General features: G+C 36.3%; 1 pseudogene; it reads left to right on the forward strand.

Moving 5' to 3' along the window:
• Positions 1-16,790, forward strand: part of LOC122643782 — a 113,020-nt pseudogene that overhangs the window by 43,748 nt on the left and 52,482 nt on the right.

Here is a 16,790-nt window from a genome sequence, read left to right on the forward strand (position 1 = left end):
CAGTACCGAAGCCGTTTATCGAATCGGTATCGTATCGAATTATATAATATAAGAAACCATATAACAAATATCATATACCATATCATATAACATAATGAATAAAATCGCATACCATACGGTATGGTATTGGTATAAGAAAATGGTACCGTGTAGGGTACGGTACGGTATCGGTATGAGGTGTTTGGCTTCGGTTCCATATCGATACCGTACCAAATACTGGATATCGTACCGATTGACGCCCTTATCAAGACATAGTGAAAAGATATTGCATTTGTGGAATTAATGAAAGTAGGTTTTGTAAGGGTATTTATGTAATATCTCTTCATATGTTCTAATATAATCTTACTTGTATTAATACTCAGGCTGTAAGGGGCAATCTAATAATTAGTCCTTCTGACCTAAACCCTAGTTTTCTTATAAATACTAGCTAGAGGCAACAGTCTGGATACTCCAAACTAGATACTCAGGGTGTAATGCTTTAAGCAACCTTGTTCTTAAACCCTAAACCCTAATAGGTCTGAGTAACCAAACCACGTTAAAACTCTTGTGCTTATTATTCTCTCTCTCTCTCTCTCTCTCTCTCTCTCTCTCTCTCTCTCTCTCTCGACTTCTCTTACATTACTCTTTTAACAGAAGACACTATACGAACTTGGAAACATAAGATGGAAAAATTCTTGAAGAAAGGACTTTGAGATTATGTGGTTGGAACAAAACTCAGCGAAGAGTATGAGGATTGAATGGAGAAAAAGAAAGAAATTATATCAGTGTTAAGAAGGAATTGTGGAGCTGAAACACTAAGATATATTGTTATGTATTTTCTTTCATTCTTTTCTATAATATATATCTTTGGTTTTGAGAAAAACCAAAAAAAAAAAAAAACAGTACACTTATTTGGAGCCAATTGATTATCATGTTTAAATTCACTTATCCAACAAAAACAACAGGTAAGTTAAGTGGTTTCAACGTTCTACCACAGATTAATGGTAAGTGAACATAAATATAGTTTTCAACCGGTTTGATTTTTCCACTAGTCTCTGATCACTAATGGCTTTATTATACATTGATGCCGAGAGGTTTGGAGTTTGATCAAATTACTGAAGTTATTCACTCCGGTCCAATCATAAGCAAATTATTTCATATTCAGAACTGTGCATCCCCATGTAATCAACCCAGATCCAGGCATCCAGCCCTCTAAATATTACGCTAACCTCCGTTGCAACAATGATATGTCTGTATGAACTAGGAACCCTTGCCACATGGCTGGCCTCGAGAACCCTTGCCGCCTGTGGCTGTTTGGCCGTTTGGTCGGCGGCTGTTTTTTTTCTCTTACCCTCGCATACCCCGTGCAGCAGCCCAACCCATGGCAGCGGCAGTTAAACCTATCGCAACCCGCGGTCGAGACGGTTGCTAGCCTGCGGTTGCTTGACAATCGGTCAAGGGCGATTCAGTTTTTTTGCTATTTGCGATCGGCGGTGACCTGCAAAATCTAAAGTTGATATTTTAAGAACTTAAAAAAAAAAAAGAAAAAAAAGAAGAAGGAATTTGGAAGAAGATGGGAGGATGGGATTCCATTCTTTATTTTATTTATTTAAATAACTACATAGGGGTTAAAATGGACATTTCAACTTTGGGTGTTAACCGTGCTTAACATGGGGGTGGGGGGGGGGGGGAGAGAGAGGTTGATATTTTGACATAGTTTGACATGTCCGTGATATTTCATATACTTACCAGGGGTGTCTGTAAAATTTTCGTTCAAATGATTTTTTACATGGAAATTTCTTTCCTTTAATTTCTTTTCAATATCGTTTTAAATATTTTATATTTATATTTAAACAAATAGTGAAAATCCTATTTTATAAGAAAAATATTATTTTCTCCCCCTTTTACAACATAAAAACAAATGGAGCCTTGAGAAAAATTTGGACTCTTGAATTAAAAGTTCTAGCGTGTTTTATATGCCGGGAAGAGATTAGTTGGGAGGTTGATATCGCTTCTTTAACACTCTTACTCTATTAAAGTGTTGATTGTTTGGATGCTATATATTGGAATCTTTCCTCTTTAATTAGGAAAATAAAAGAAGTATCTATAAACCTTTATTCACCTCCCTCTCTATCTTTTAATGTCTCAATCAAGGAATTAAACATTTGAGTCAAGCACAAGCAATGCTTTTACAATCCCATGCCCCATTATAAGTCCAGAAGATCAGTGAATTTACTTAAGAAAACAAATCATAACTCTTCATTAAAGTTATCAAATGGCTCATTACATATAGGTGATTTTGTCTTTTGGATGCACTTTATTTTTGTGGAAGTTTCTAGAATTAACTTTCTAGAGCAATAAAAATCCCACAAAGAACAATTCTGGGCTTCGAAAATACTTCACGGAAGCACTAGCTAGCTCCTAGCTGCTGGGAATTGCAGGACGACTCATTGCTATATGGCTAAACCTTCTACTGGTGATCTCGATCTCATTGGAGGTAATTAAGAAGAACCCGCCGCGCCTCTTTATTTATTTATTTGTAATTCTAACTCTGATTGAAACCGATTGTTATTGAGTCTCCCCCAAGCAGTAGTACAGGTTCATATATGAACCTATGATATAGTTTGGATGGATTTTATTGGGTGTTTTTGTTACTTTTTGGGCCATTAATCAATCGGTTAACCGATTTGATGTTCTCTCTGATTAGTTAAAACCTGGACCGATCGATTAATTGTAAAATTCCTAGAGCTCAAACCAAGACCAGAACAATTACTAATGGATTTTCAATTCATTCTGTCGAGTGTGATGTATTGTTCAATGCATTTTTAAAGTGCGTCAAAGTACATTTAAGAGGATAAAAATTAAAATTTCAAGTGTGATGTACCGTTCGATGCATTTTAAAGGTGCACTTCCAATTCCAACCGTAATTTAAAAGATAAAAATAATTAATACCTAGTTTTCATAATTATTGTTTGACTTTGACATACTCAACACAGTTTTTGGCAGCCATCAATATCAGTTAAAACCCCTATCTTGCTCTATAGGACCCACTTGGTAAGAAAGCCCATCTCCCTAGGGCCCACTTCTCATTTCTAATTAATGCATAATTTTATTTTACATGTATTAATTACTTCATCAAGAATGAATGATTTGCTTTCTTCATATATAGGTATGGAAGGAGCTGGGGAAACTAATGTCTCACCAGTACTGAAAGAAACCCATCCTAGTATTCCAATGAAAAGTGAAGAGGCATCATCATCATCATCATCATCATCAGCGGCAGTGGCACCAGTACAAGAAGACATTACCATTTCTGTGAAGATTGAAGTGTTAACCGATGAAGACATTCCTATTCTGACAGAAGAAAATTATACGATCTGGAAAGATAAGATGGAAAAGTTCTTGAGGAACAAAGGACTCTGGAATTATGTCATTGGAGCCATACGTGAACCCATACAATCTTCTGACAAAGAATTTAAGGATTGGATGCAGAAAAAATATGAAATTATATCAATCCTCGGCAAAAAAAGTGGAGGAAGGACCCGACCATATATTGAAGGACTAGACAATATCACAGTTATTTGGAGCCAACTTGTTACCATGTATGAATTCACTTATCCAACAAATTGTACTACTACTGGTAAGTAATATGCATGCATATATGATTTCTACTTTCTAGTTTTTACCACATCAATTAATTAATTTCTTGAAAGTTTTTTATTTTTATTGAGTTTCCTTCCACCCACGGTGAATGGGATTCCATTCATTGAGAAGCACGAGAGGGTGTGAGAGGGCAGGAATGGGTATCAGGAGGATATTTTGGAACATACCAAAATCCTAGGAGGGGTTTGTGAACCCTAGGATGGTGTGTGAACTATCCTCCACCCAAAATATGTTACATTATCTAAATAGTAAAATTTTTTTTTTTTTTTTTTTTTGGTAAATGAAATAGTTAAGTTAAATACAAGAAACTTCAAAGTTCATTCGTGGGGAATAAAAATAATATCCCAATAAAGAGAATAGCCATTTATTAAGCTTTTATTTTAAAACCAATTGGTTCATATTTGGGTGGGCTTTTGTGGCTCTTTGGCTCTTCACAATAAAGAGAAGAGCCATTTATTAAGATTTCATCTTAAAATCAATTGGTTCATATTTGGGTGGGCTCTCGCATGTGGCTCTTTTACTTGATAGTTAGAGCATCTACAGCTGATGTGGGATATTACCTCAATACTCCCCCTTACGTGCAGGTGCAGGTCTTCGCCTTTTGGGTTCTAACTTCATGGGTGGAGCAAGGCCCATCATTGACTGAGGCCCAACATATCCGCTTTGATACCATATATATATATATATATTAAACTTCCATCTTAAAACCAATTGGTTCAAAGTCGGGTGGTCTCTTGTGGCTCTTATACTTGATAGTTAGAGCATTCACAATTGATGTGGGATATTACTTTAATATCATTAAGAAAACAATTAAAAACAATGTAATTACATGGGCTTAATTTACCTAAATATATGAAAGTGTTTAATTTACCTTAATTACCAGGTATAATGAGGAAGAGCACAACTTACACATGGTGTCTGCCTTTTTACGAAGCTATTGTTAATGGTAATTGGAAGATTGTGTCTCAGTTCCTCTCAAAAAATGAAGGAGCTCTTGCAGTCATGCTCACATCAGAAGGAGATCTTCCTCTTCATGTGGCAGTGAAAAAAGAAAAAGTTGAAATTGTGAAGGAATTGTTAAAAAATATGCCTTTAGACCTTCTATCAAGACAAGATAAAGACCAGAGAACAATCCTCCATATTGCTGCTTCAGGTGGGAACACAGAGATCGTCAAGGCCATAGTAGAAAAGGATGAGAAACTAGTAATGATTGAAAGCCAATACTACGTCGGTAAGATTCCGATCAACATCGCTTCATTGGCCGGCAACAAAGATGTGGTGAACTATCTTTACCCAATCACCATACGCCAATATGCAGACAATCAGAAGGAAGACAATACTGGCAAACTTGAACAAACTAGAGCTACAATTCTTTCCCATCTAATTTTAGGTGATTTCTATGGTAAGTATACAAATTCTTTCTAATTACTCTTCTAATTTTCTGTGATTTATATGGTTAAGTATACGGAATTATAGACATACTCAAGGTTTAAAAAAATCTGAACTGGCTATGGGATCCGTCTTCATTAGGGGTGTAAGTTTGGCTCTGTCAGTCCGAGCCCGCCTTACCTTGGACAGGCTGAATTTTTCGACCCTAAGGGCTCGTTAGGGTTTAAATTTTCAGGCCCTATGTCAGTCGGGCTAACCCCAGCCCGGCCCGGCCCTTATGTTAGGTTATGCTTTACAATTTATTGTTTACATTTTACAATTTTTGTTTGATATCTAGTTATCTATTGTTTTTTTTTTTTTTTTAAAAAAAAAAAAGCTTAATTATCTATTGAACGAAAATATTTACAATTTTAAGATTGGACTTAGTTTTTTAACCCAATGAAAAGTCTAATAGTCAATTGAGTATGAAACAAAGCAATACCCAATCACATGAAGCAGGGCAAGTCAGGGACAAACAAGCCCTAACAAAAATCAGGGTCAATAAGGGCCATCTCGGCACAATCTGACCCGATCAGAGTCAATCAGGATCGGATTGGGTTGGGGTGAGCCCGGCAAGGTTGGGCATATCTCAGCCCGATATAAGGCCGGGTTAGGCTTGGGTTGAGGTAAGAGGACTCAGAGTTGGGCTGGGGTTCCAACCCGGCCCTGTTTCACCCCCTAGTCTCCATTGATTTCTTCTTTGTTTCAATAAATTCTGGCACAAAAGGCCTTGTTCTTGAAAAAAACAAAACTATATATCGGTTCGAAACTAATAAGTTGACTCAACTAAATCACCAATTTAGTCGGATCGATAGCTAGGCTCCCAAGTTGATCTTTCGAGTTTTAAAACATTGACCAATGGAAGACTGGATTTCACAAATTTCAAAAGAAAATAATACTTATTTATATATTCATTTATTTTATTTTATTTTATTTTATTTTGTAGGGCAAGCTCTTGATCTATTACAGAAATACCCACGTTTAGTCTTGACCAATGACGATTTCAATAATTGGACAGCCCTTGAAACACTGGCAGTGAAGCCTACTGCATTTCCAAGTTCATTACCAACCAAAAGGAGTATTGGGACTTTGGGATATTCTTTCATGTACTCATGTAAGTATATTCTATCATCAATCCCTTCTTATAGTTCTACTCTTAATCTAAACAAAGGGTGTAGGGTTCCTACAAGTTTATTGGGGAAATTTTTTATGGGAGCGGTTTCTATACATGATTATAATCCATGCTTATAGGCAACCAACCAGTTTACTGGTTGGAACAAAAAATTAAGTGGGATCTTGAAATGGCCCCGGTTTTGCCGTATGGTAGGTTAGATGAGCAAGATTGTAATTTTGTTGATAAATATACCCCAAGGTCCCGGCCTGTTTTGTATATAAAATTTCAACGTAGTTGGAGTTGGCAAAAGGCAAAACCAAAGGTATCGAAATAGTCAATATTGACACCAAATCATGGAAGGTTGACAAAAACTTTGTGATGCATGGACATAAACAAGGACTTTAATTAATTGAATTGAAGATTTAACATATGACTAATCCACATCATTCTTTAGATATCAAACAACAAGAATTCTTGTTAGCTAGTTCACTTGTTAATTTATCATATATTTCCAAGTGTAAGATTCCTTCTATTTTATATATATATATATATTTATGTATTAATATTACTTGGACCAGTGCTAGATGTCCATCTCGATGCAAAATATCATTGTTGGCACACAAGAAGAGACATGGAAAATTCCTTCGATGCCAACAGAAACAACACTCAAGGTGCTCTCTCTCTCTCTCTCTCTCTCTCTCTCTCTGTGTGTTTTTTTTGTTGTGGATGGGAACCCCCGATTCATAGTCCTACACAATGTCCTGATCCTGTGTTTGACAATTGCCCGAGTTGAGAGTGATTTTTTCTCCGTGGGTTGGGGTAAGGCGGGTTATGTCCCCCCCCCCCTCCCCAGGTTCTTATTGGATTTTAATTTTAATATAATTTAGGGGCTTTCCCGGGTCCAAGATAATATTCGGGCTAAAAAAAAGGCTTTCCTAGCTAGTAATATTTTTCTAATAACATTTTTTTTTAATCGGTAAATCAAATTTATACAACAAGAAGATGAAATATATAAAGGGGCTCAAGAGACCCAAAAAGCAAGGCCCAAAAGCTAACAAAACAGAAACAACCAGCTATCGATCTCAATAAAAGAGCATTCACCCCTGATTTATCAATACAACAATAGTTTCAATAGGATCTTTCATTCACCCTCAAATTAATAACACATTTCATTCTTATGCATGCAGGAAATTCGATGATGTGTGGGCAATATTGCACAAGAAGTACAAATTGCATTATTTTTCAGTTTTGTATGGGTCTATGGTTAAGCCTCCGTAGGCTAGTTCAGAATGCACTTATTAAACTAGGTGAGAGTTCTTACCAAAAAAAAAAAAAAAAAAACTAGGTGAGAATTAATTGATGAGAATCATACCCTCCCCCCACCCCCACTGCGGAGTCTAGCTAGGGAGGGTCATAATGTATGTATGCAGCCTTACCCTTACCCTTGTTTTCACAAGAGAATATTTACAGACTCGAACCCGTGACCACAATGGAGCAACTTTAACCGTTGCACCAAGGCCCACCCTCAATCATCATCGTCATCATCTGTATCTACCATAGTAGTATTACTTGTTGCATTCTTATAAAATTAAAGTCCCATCATATCTGCCTGCATGGAATTAATTAATTAAGTAAAGTACTCTTGCCTGCATGCCTACATAAAAATACACTGGGACATACATAGTGCCTGGTTGCAAGTACATCTATGAAGAGAAATTGAAGCATTCAGGAGCTTTTGAGCTACTAAAAGAACTATGGAGAAGGATACTATCAGAAGTTGATGAGGTTGAGCGTGTGAAGAAAATACTGTGTTCAGCAATGTTTCGAGCAACTGAGCATGGGATTGTTGAATTTATCGAAGAGTGTATCCACACTTGTCCTGAGCTTCTGAGGTACAAGTATGCAAAACTTAACAGCCAAACAATATTTCATTACGCAATCAGCCACCGCCAGGAAAAGATTTTTGGGCTTATCCATCTTCTAGGCCCATTGAAGAATGATCTAGCATTGGTGATGGATTCATCAAGAAACTTCATGTCACATGTAGCTGCAAAAAAGGCTTCTATTCAGAGGCTCAATGAAGTTCCTGGTGCAGCTCTCCAAATGCAACGTGAGCTACTTTGGTATAAGGTATCTGATTTTAATTTCCTTCCTCAGTTGCTTCTTCCGATCCATGTATATGCAAGAGTGTTTTTTTTTCCTGCCCCAGTAAGCATATAATCACGGTTTTAGTGCACGGTACTGGATCGGGTATTGATCACTTTATAACTACTACGATACTGATATGGTATCGGTCGTTTCAGACAAATTTTCCCTTGATTTTTCTTAAAAAATGGGTTTTTCTTTTTTATACTGTTGTATCCCTTGTTCGTATCATTTCACTGATACAATATCGACATGGTATTGGGATCAGTGATTAACCATACCGATACATATCATTCATTTCGGGTGATCCAATACTTCAAACCATGGGTGGGACGTGGGTGTGGAGTATAGAGTTTGCAATTCATCGGTTCATCCAATGGCTTTGGTTGACCTATTCTCAACATTTGGAAAACTAGGTTTTGATTTGGATGAGTCACCCGGGTCTAGTAAAAAAAATGAAACCTGGTCAAGAGTCATGAAGATTTGCTTGGGTTTAAGAAATGAGAGCACTACCAGATTCGAGTCAGTCCAAGAGAACTGTTGAGTGAACACCTTTATCACCTAAGCTGCCTAAATATTAGGGCAATTCTAGTCATCATATATATATATATATATATATATACATACATATAATACTTATATGTGTGTGTGTGTTAATTTTAATACTTTCTATGTTTTATCATTACTTTAGGAAGTGGAAAGTATTATGACCTCCAACTATGATTTATATGGTAACTGGCAAGGGCAAACATCAAGAGCATTATTCACGGAGGAGCATAAAGATCTGGTAAAAGAAGGAGCAGCATGGATGAAGGATACAGCAACACAATGCATGGTGGTAGCTACATTAATCACTACGATTATGTTTGCAGCAGTGTTTACAGTACCAGGTTCAAATAAGGGGAGTAGTTCTGATAGTACGGGAGGAGGAGAACCCAATTACGTACAAGGCAAGTTTCCTATAGTTTTTGTCGTATCAAATATGTCAGCACTTTGTTCTTCAGTCGCTTCAATGTTGATGTTTCTAGCTATTATTACTTCACGATATGCGGAAGAAGACTTCTTGTCAACTTTGCCTCGAATGTTGATGTTGGGCCTTTTATTTCTCTTCGTCTCTATTGTGGGGATGATGATAGCTTTTGTGGCAGCTATCTTATTTATGCTTCGATACGGTGTTCGTATATGGGTCTCCTTTCCAATTGTCTTGCTGGCAAGTATCCCAGTCACTATATATGCTTTGGTGGAACTTCCCCTATTCATACAATTGATGTTTACGACATCCTCGTCATATGTCTTCGGGAAGAGAATATTAAACAAGCATGCATGAATGGGTAAGAGTACGTAGTACTTTACCATGGTGTGTTGTAAAGGGAATAATATATAAACAAAGTGCAATGTCTAATTAATCAGGCTTAGTGTGTGTTTTGTTTGTTATAGACATTTGAGTTTATTGTTTGGCATTAGTTTATATACATCTCATTAGTGTGATTTTGAATTGATAAGAAAATGAATGATTTCTATGTCTACTGCTATAAATTTTCTATGTGGTCTATTTTTTTCTTGCTGGGTGTGATTGCACTGGCTCTTTTTTTTCTCCGACTTGTTCAACTTAAATGATTTTCTTTTTCCAATTGCCATACAAAGGTCATAATCATTGACTTGTTAATTTAAGGTTATGTTTGGTATGAATTTTTAGTACGCATTCTAGGTCGGTTTTGCATTTTCGGACAACAAAAACAATTATATTTATCATCCGAGAATCTGAAATCGACCTAGAATGTGTTCCAAGAATACATACTAAACACAGCCGCCTAAGTTTACATTGTATATGTACATGTATGGGAGTGCATCCATAGAATCACATTGATTGGATCTATGCAACATGATCTTTGAGTTGGTCTGTCATTTTCAGGATCACATCATATGTTATTGCATTATCGTTTTTGACTTGAGGGAAGGCACGTTCCAGGAGATAATTTATACTTAAAGTTGTGTTTGGTATGCATTCTTAAAATAGATTTTGGGTCTAGAATGGATCATGAAACTCAATTCTTCTTTATTTTATCCTTCAAAATGCAATTTAGACCCATAATCTATTCCAATAATGCATACCAAACATAAACTAAATTAAAGATGGAACCTAAGAGAGAGAGAAAGGAAAATGCTTCAAAATGCATTTTAGACTCAAATCACTCTCTCTCTCTCTCACTTACACCCCGTTCAACCTCTCCTTTTTATGCGTCTCCCTCTTCATCTCTTTCTTTGTCTCAACCACTTTTCTTATTCAACATTAGGCATTTTAAGATAAATTAGTATGTTACTTAAGAGAATTCATCACTGAAACCTCAACAATCACTTCAATTTTAATGCAAAATGAAGCCAACTACATAAAGAGTTCAGTTGATGTTGTTGTAATTTATATATACAATATTAGGAATCGACATTTCACCTTGCCATGTGGCAAAAGTATGTGGGCCATGGAGGAAAACCTGCCCCCAATCAACATATGTAACTTATCCCATATCCAACCTAACCAATTATTTTAAAATGTTAAGCCCATATAACCCATTCGAAATTCCTAACCCCTCATGAGAGAGTGGGCATCAGGGTAAAGATAAAAGGCTACTACTACTCACAATATGTAAGGGTATTTATGTAATATCCCTTCATATGTTCTAATATAATCCTACTTGTATTAATACTCAGGCTGTGAGGGGCAATCTAGTAATTAGTCCATCTGACCTAAACCTTAGTTTTCCTATAAATACTAGCTGGAGGCAGCAGTCTGGGTATTCCAAACTAGATACTCAGGGTGTAATGCTTTAAGCAACCTTGTGCTTAAACCCTAACCCTAACAATTTTAGACAAGCACCTAAATTGTGGCATGAGAAGTTTGACAAGACAATAAAAAGCCTTGGTTTTCAAACCAGTAATTCGGATAAGTGCCTTTATTTTTTGTCTGAGTCGAACAAGGTCGCGATTATTTGCTTGTATGTAGATGACATGTTGATTCTAGGTTCTGATCTCTCTGTAGTGAGAGACATTAAAGAAACCTTGTCCAAAGAATTCGACATGAAAGATCTTGGTGTGGTGGACACCATTCTTAGAATGAGAGTAAGCTTCGCTGAGCAAGGGTTCACTCTTAGTCAGTCTCATTATATTGAGAGGCTACTTTCTAGTTGGGGATACAGTGATTGTAAACCAATTGAGACACCCTATGACTATAATAGACAGTTGAAACCTAACACAGGTGACACCGTGAATCAGTTAGAATATTCTAAACTGATTGGTAGTCTCATGTATGCAATGAGTTGCATTAGGCCAGACATAGCATTTACGGTAGGCATGCTGAGTCGTTTCACTAATAATCCTGGAAAAGAGCATTGGGATGCCTTGGCGAGGCTGATGAGATACCTTAAGGGTACTCTTGGTTATGCTCTATGTTATACTAGACATCCTCTAACTTTGGAAGGATATTTTGATACATCTTTGTGCTCAGATTTGGGAGACAGCAGATCCACTAGTGGTTATGTATTTACATTAGGAGGAGCAGCTGTAGCATGAAAATCCAAGAGACAGACTGGTATTGCTCTGTCATCTATGGAATCGAAACTTTATACTCTAGCTTCTGCGGGAGATGAAGCAGAGTGGATAAAGGATCTGATCATGGATATTCCATTGAGGAGTTTTAAGTTAAACTCTATATCTATATTCTGTGATAATCAAGCAACACAGACGATAGTGAATAACTCACTCTTTAATGGTAAGAGGAGACACATCAGGCTGAAATAGGCCATGCTGAATTATAGAACGAAAAAATGTATCATCATTTTGATTGATGTGAGATCGAAGGCTAATATGGCAGATGCCCTTACAAAGAGTGAGTTATTCACTATCGTTGGTTAAGTTGGATATGGGATAAGTACACAACCTTACCACTGTTTGTAAAGAGACTGTTTCCAGGACTTTTCCCATATAATTGTTGCCATTGTAAATTTACCCCTTTAATTGGAACAAAAAATTATGGCGGCTAGGAGCATGAGGATCAATTAATCATTGATTAAAAATTAAGGCTAAAACAATAATCAAGGTGAGATTCTAATTCTAAAAATTTATTTTTGGACAAAAGAGAGGATCTGTCAAGACCATATTAGGTCAAACTAAAATTTTAGGTTCAAATCATGATGAAAAGTCATGATTAAAACAATAACCAAAGTAATATGATTCTAATTACCAAGGTGGGGCATTTAAATGATTGGCTCAGCCCTTATACATTATCCAGTCAATTATATTAACTGCTTGTTTTGTTATAAATTTTTTTTTGAAATGATATTTTACATAAAAATTTTGCTCTCTAATTTTTATTTTTGATTTTTCAATACCTTTTCAAGTATTTTATGTTTAAACAAATAGTGAAAATCCTTTTTATAGGAAACAAAATTTTCTTTTATCCCCTTCTACATGAAAGTCAACGTATAGGAAAACGAATTTTCATCCTCTCAAGTACGGTACACTCTTAAGAATGTAACCGTATAAACATGGCAGTGACGTCTTTTTATCTTTTCAAGAGTGGACAGTTGGATTCAGTGCACCGCACTTGAGAGGATAAATCTCCTAAGAATAATTTGGAGTCTTGAATTAAAGGTTATAACGTGTTTTACACTCTATGAAGATATTACTTGGGAGGTTGGTATCCCTTCCTTCGTAGTCTTACTCTATAAAAGTGTTGGCTGTTATGATGCTATTTGAAACTTTCCTCTTTAACAAAATAGAAGAATATCTATAAACCTTTATTCACCTCCCTCTTTATCTTTTAACATTTCAGTCAAGGAATTAGACACCTTGAGTAGAGCATAAGCAGTACTTTAACAACCCCGGCCCCATTTCAAGTCCGGAAGATAGTGAATTTACTTAAGAAGACCAAGGATAACCTCATTAAAGTTATGAAGCTATTTGAATCTTTCTTCTTTGACAAAATAGAGGGAATATCTATAAGCCTTTATAAACCTCCGTAGCACTTTATCTTTTAATATTTCAATCAAGGAATTAGACACCTTGAGTAGAGCATAAGTAGTACTTTTACAGTTTTACAACCCCGGCCCCATTTCAAGTTCGGAAAATAGTGAATTTACTTTAAAAGACATAGCATTACCTCATTAAAGTTATAAAATAGCTCACTACATATGGGTACTTTTGTCTTTTGATGCTTTTTTTTTTTTTTTTGGTGGGGGGTGTGGAGAATTTCGAGAAGTAACTTTCTTGACCAATAATACACAAAGAACGACCGTGGGTTTACCTTGCATTATAAATATATGTTAGAGATGGTCCAATCCCATATTGGCTTTCGAGAATACTTCAGTACTAAAGAACTATCTAGTTACCTGCTGCTGCTAGGAGTGTTGAGGGAGGGCTCATTATTATATTTCGACAGCTTCTACTGCTGAACTCTCATTGATCAGGGTAAGAAGAATTCTCTAGATCGATGACCTCTTTTTATTTATTTATTTTTGGAGGAGATGCTACGAACCGAATGACCTGATTTTCCTTCTTGACTTGAGCAAATTTACATGAAAAAACTATTTTTTATTTTTAATATATTCATTATTATATAATATTAAAAAAAAAAAGTTGCTTGATCTGTATTACTTACTAGCCCTGAATATTGAAACCGATTGTTATTGAATCTCCCTCAAGTAGAATTAGTGGTTCATAAATGAATATAGGATAAACAACTTTGGTCGGGTTTTATTGAGTTTTGCTTACTTTTTGGACCACCTGGTTCACTCTCGTTTGATATCATTGTTAATTTGACTTTGACATACTTGACAGCCATCAATTTCAGTGCAGCTCTGTCTCTCTCTTTTTCTCGCACACACAATGATTCATGAAAATAACGGTCTCAATTTTGAAACTATAATCAAACTATTTATTAAGTAGTTTTACAGGTTTGATTTAAATGGTTCGATTCGGTTTGATTTTGACACATAAATGTATATTTAAGAGTGTTAAGCAGTCTGATTCGATTTAAATTGTTTAATTGTACATCTAACCGAACCATTTATTAAACGATTTGGTTTCAGTAATTAATGGTTTCGGTTTGCTTTTGACACCCTTTAACTCCATCTTCATATTGCCCAAATCTTTCTATTCTACTTATATAAAAATCAGTGTAAAAACTCTTATCTTTCTTAGGAACCCTATCTTTCTCTAGGGCCCATTTCTCATTTCTTAATGTATTTTATATAAATTTTTTTATTAGAAAAGAGAATGCCACCCGGTCACGCAGAACACGCTGCCCCTGTGCCCTAACAATGGGTGGAATAAATGAAAAAACCTCTTAATTTCAAGCTCAACTTGATTCATTTTGTTTATATATATATATATATGTGTTACTCGAAGAAAATATATAATTTGCTTTCTTCATTCATATATATTATAGGTATGGATGGGCCGAAGGAAAGTAATGTCTCATCATCGGTAACAGAAGTGGTAACCGAAGGCGACATTCCTATTTTGACAGAAGAAAACTATAAGACTTGGAAAGACAAGATGGAAAAATTGTTGAAGAAGAAAGGAGTGTGGGATTATGTGGTTGGAACAAAACATGAACTTGAAAATACTTGTAGCAAAGAGTATGAGGATTGGAAGCCAAGAAAGGAAGAAATTCTTTCAATATTCACAAGCAAGTGTGGAGCTAGGACACGATTATATATTGAACAACTAGACACTATCAAAATTATTTGGAGCCAATTAGTTACCATGTATGGGTTCACTTATCCAACAAAAACCACGACAGGTAAGTTTTTTATATATATATATATATATATATATATATGTGGGAATAAAACACTACCCGGTCGTGTGCTAGGCGTGGCGACCATGCTTAGCCACATAACTGCCTTGGGGTGCCTGGAAATTTCCACCTCTACATGGGGGGCAAGGCAATCATTTCCAGACGCCCCAAGGCGGTTATGTGTCTGGCATGGTCACCACGCCTAGCCCATGGTTTCTACTTTCTAATAATTCTGTACATTATTTTACGGATTTGGATCCTGTACGACCTAGGTGTTGGGCGGCCATCATGTTGCGTGTAACTCCCAGGTCGTTACCTCAGCACAGATGCCCATCCAATGATTGGGCTCGAGCGAGCCACTCAAAAATGCTGCTCAAAATTCAAATTTGAAAAGAGTTCGATTGGATGTGCATATGTGCTTAGGTGGCGACCTGGGTGTTGCGTGCAGCACGATGACCACACATCCCCAGGCCGTGGAGGAGCCCGATCCTTATCTTACACAATTATTTCTATTTGGAAGAAACATATAATATATTAGTGCCCCCTCCCCCTCCCTCCTCCCTCCCTCTTTTATTCTCATTAATGACCTTCTAATTATTCCCCACCCCCCACCCAACCCTCTACTGCTGCTGACTACCTTGGCTAACTACTGCAGGGATAATGAGGAAGAAGAGTACAATTTACACATGGTGTGTGCCATTTTACGAAGCTATTGCTTATGGTAATTGGAAGAGTGTTTGTGATGAGTTCCTCTCATCACCAGAAAATGAAAATGAGGGAGATCTTCTTACAGCATTACTCACTTCAGAAGGAGAACTTCCTCTACATGTGGCAGTTCAAAAAGAAAATGTTGAAATTGCAAAGGAGTTGATAAAAAAAAATGCCTGCAGACCATCTTTCAAGACATGGAAAAGGTTGTGGTTCAGTCCTACATATTGCTGCTTCTGGTGGGAACCTAGAGATCGTCAAAGCCATTGTAGAAAAAGATGTGAAATTATTGATGCTCAAATCCAAATACTACTACAATGACATCCCAATCGTGGTTGCTGTACTTGCCAGCAACAAAGATGTGGTGAATTATCTTTACCCAATCACCTTACTCCAATTAGCAGCAGCTGTTGAAGAACACCACACCCCTGGCGGACTTGAACAAATTAGAGCTGAACTTCTTACTAACCTGATTTTTAGTGATTTCTATGGTAAGTTATCAGTATCTTCCCTTCTTTCTAAATTTCTTAATTCCTCCATATGATCATCTCACTGTTCTTAAAATTCAAAAAATTAAAAAAAAAAAATTTCAAAAAACCAAACTCGATCTAGGAAATTAATTAAGGTCTCCAAGAAATGACTTGAAAACGATTAAGAAGAGCAAAAGAAAGGTGTTCAATTTTCAAGTTGGAAATACAAACAATTATAACCCGAAGTAATATGCTCATCCTGACCTTTTTTTTTTTTGGGGTAAAATACACGTATCCCTCTATAATGCATCCAATATTCCTCGTATCTCCCTAAGCAGCTCAATATTCCACGTACCACCCTTGCTTTACACCCCAAATGCCAGATAGGTCCAATCCGTTAAATACCACTTTTAGATGCCAAAATTTTGACCATTTTACCCTTTGCTCTATTTTCTTAAATCTGAAAAAACTTAATTACCCTCACTTATTT

The sequence above is a fragment of the Telopea speciosissima genome, chromosome 10 (genome assembly GCF_018873765.1).
Source record: "Telopea speciosissima isolate NSW1024214 ecotype Mountain lineage chromosome 10, Tspe_v1, whole genome shotgun sequence".
In the NCBI taxonomy this organism is placed as follows: domain Eukaryota; kingdom Viridiplantae; phylum Streptophyta; class Magnoliopsida; order Proteales; family Proteaceae; genus Telopea; species Telopea speciosissima.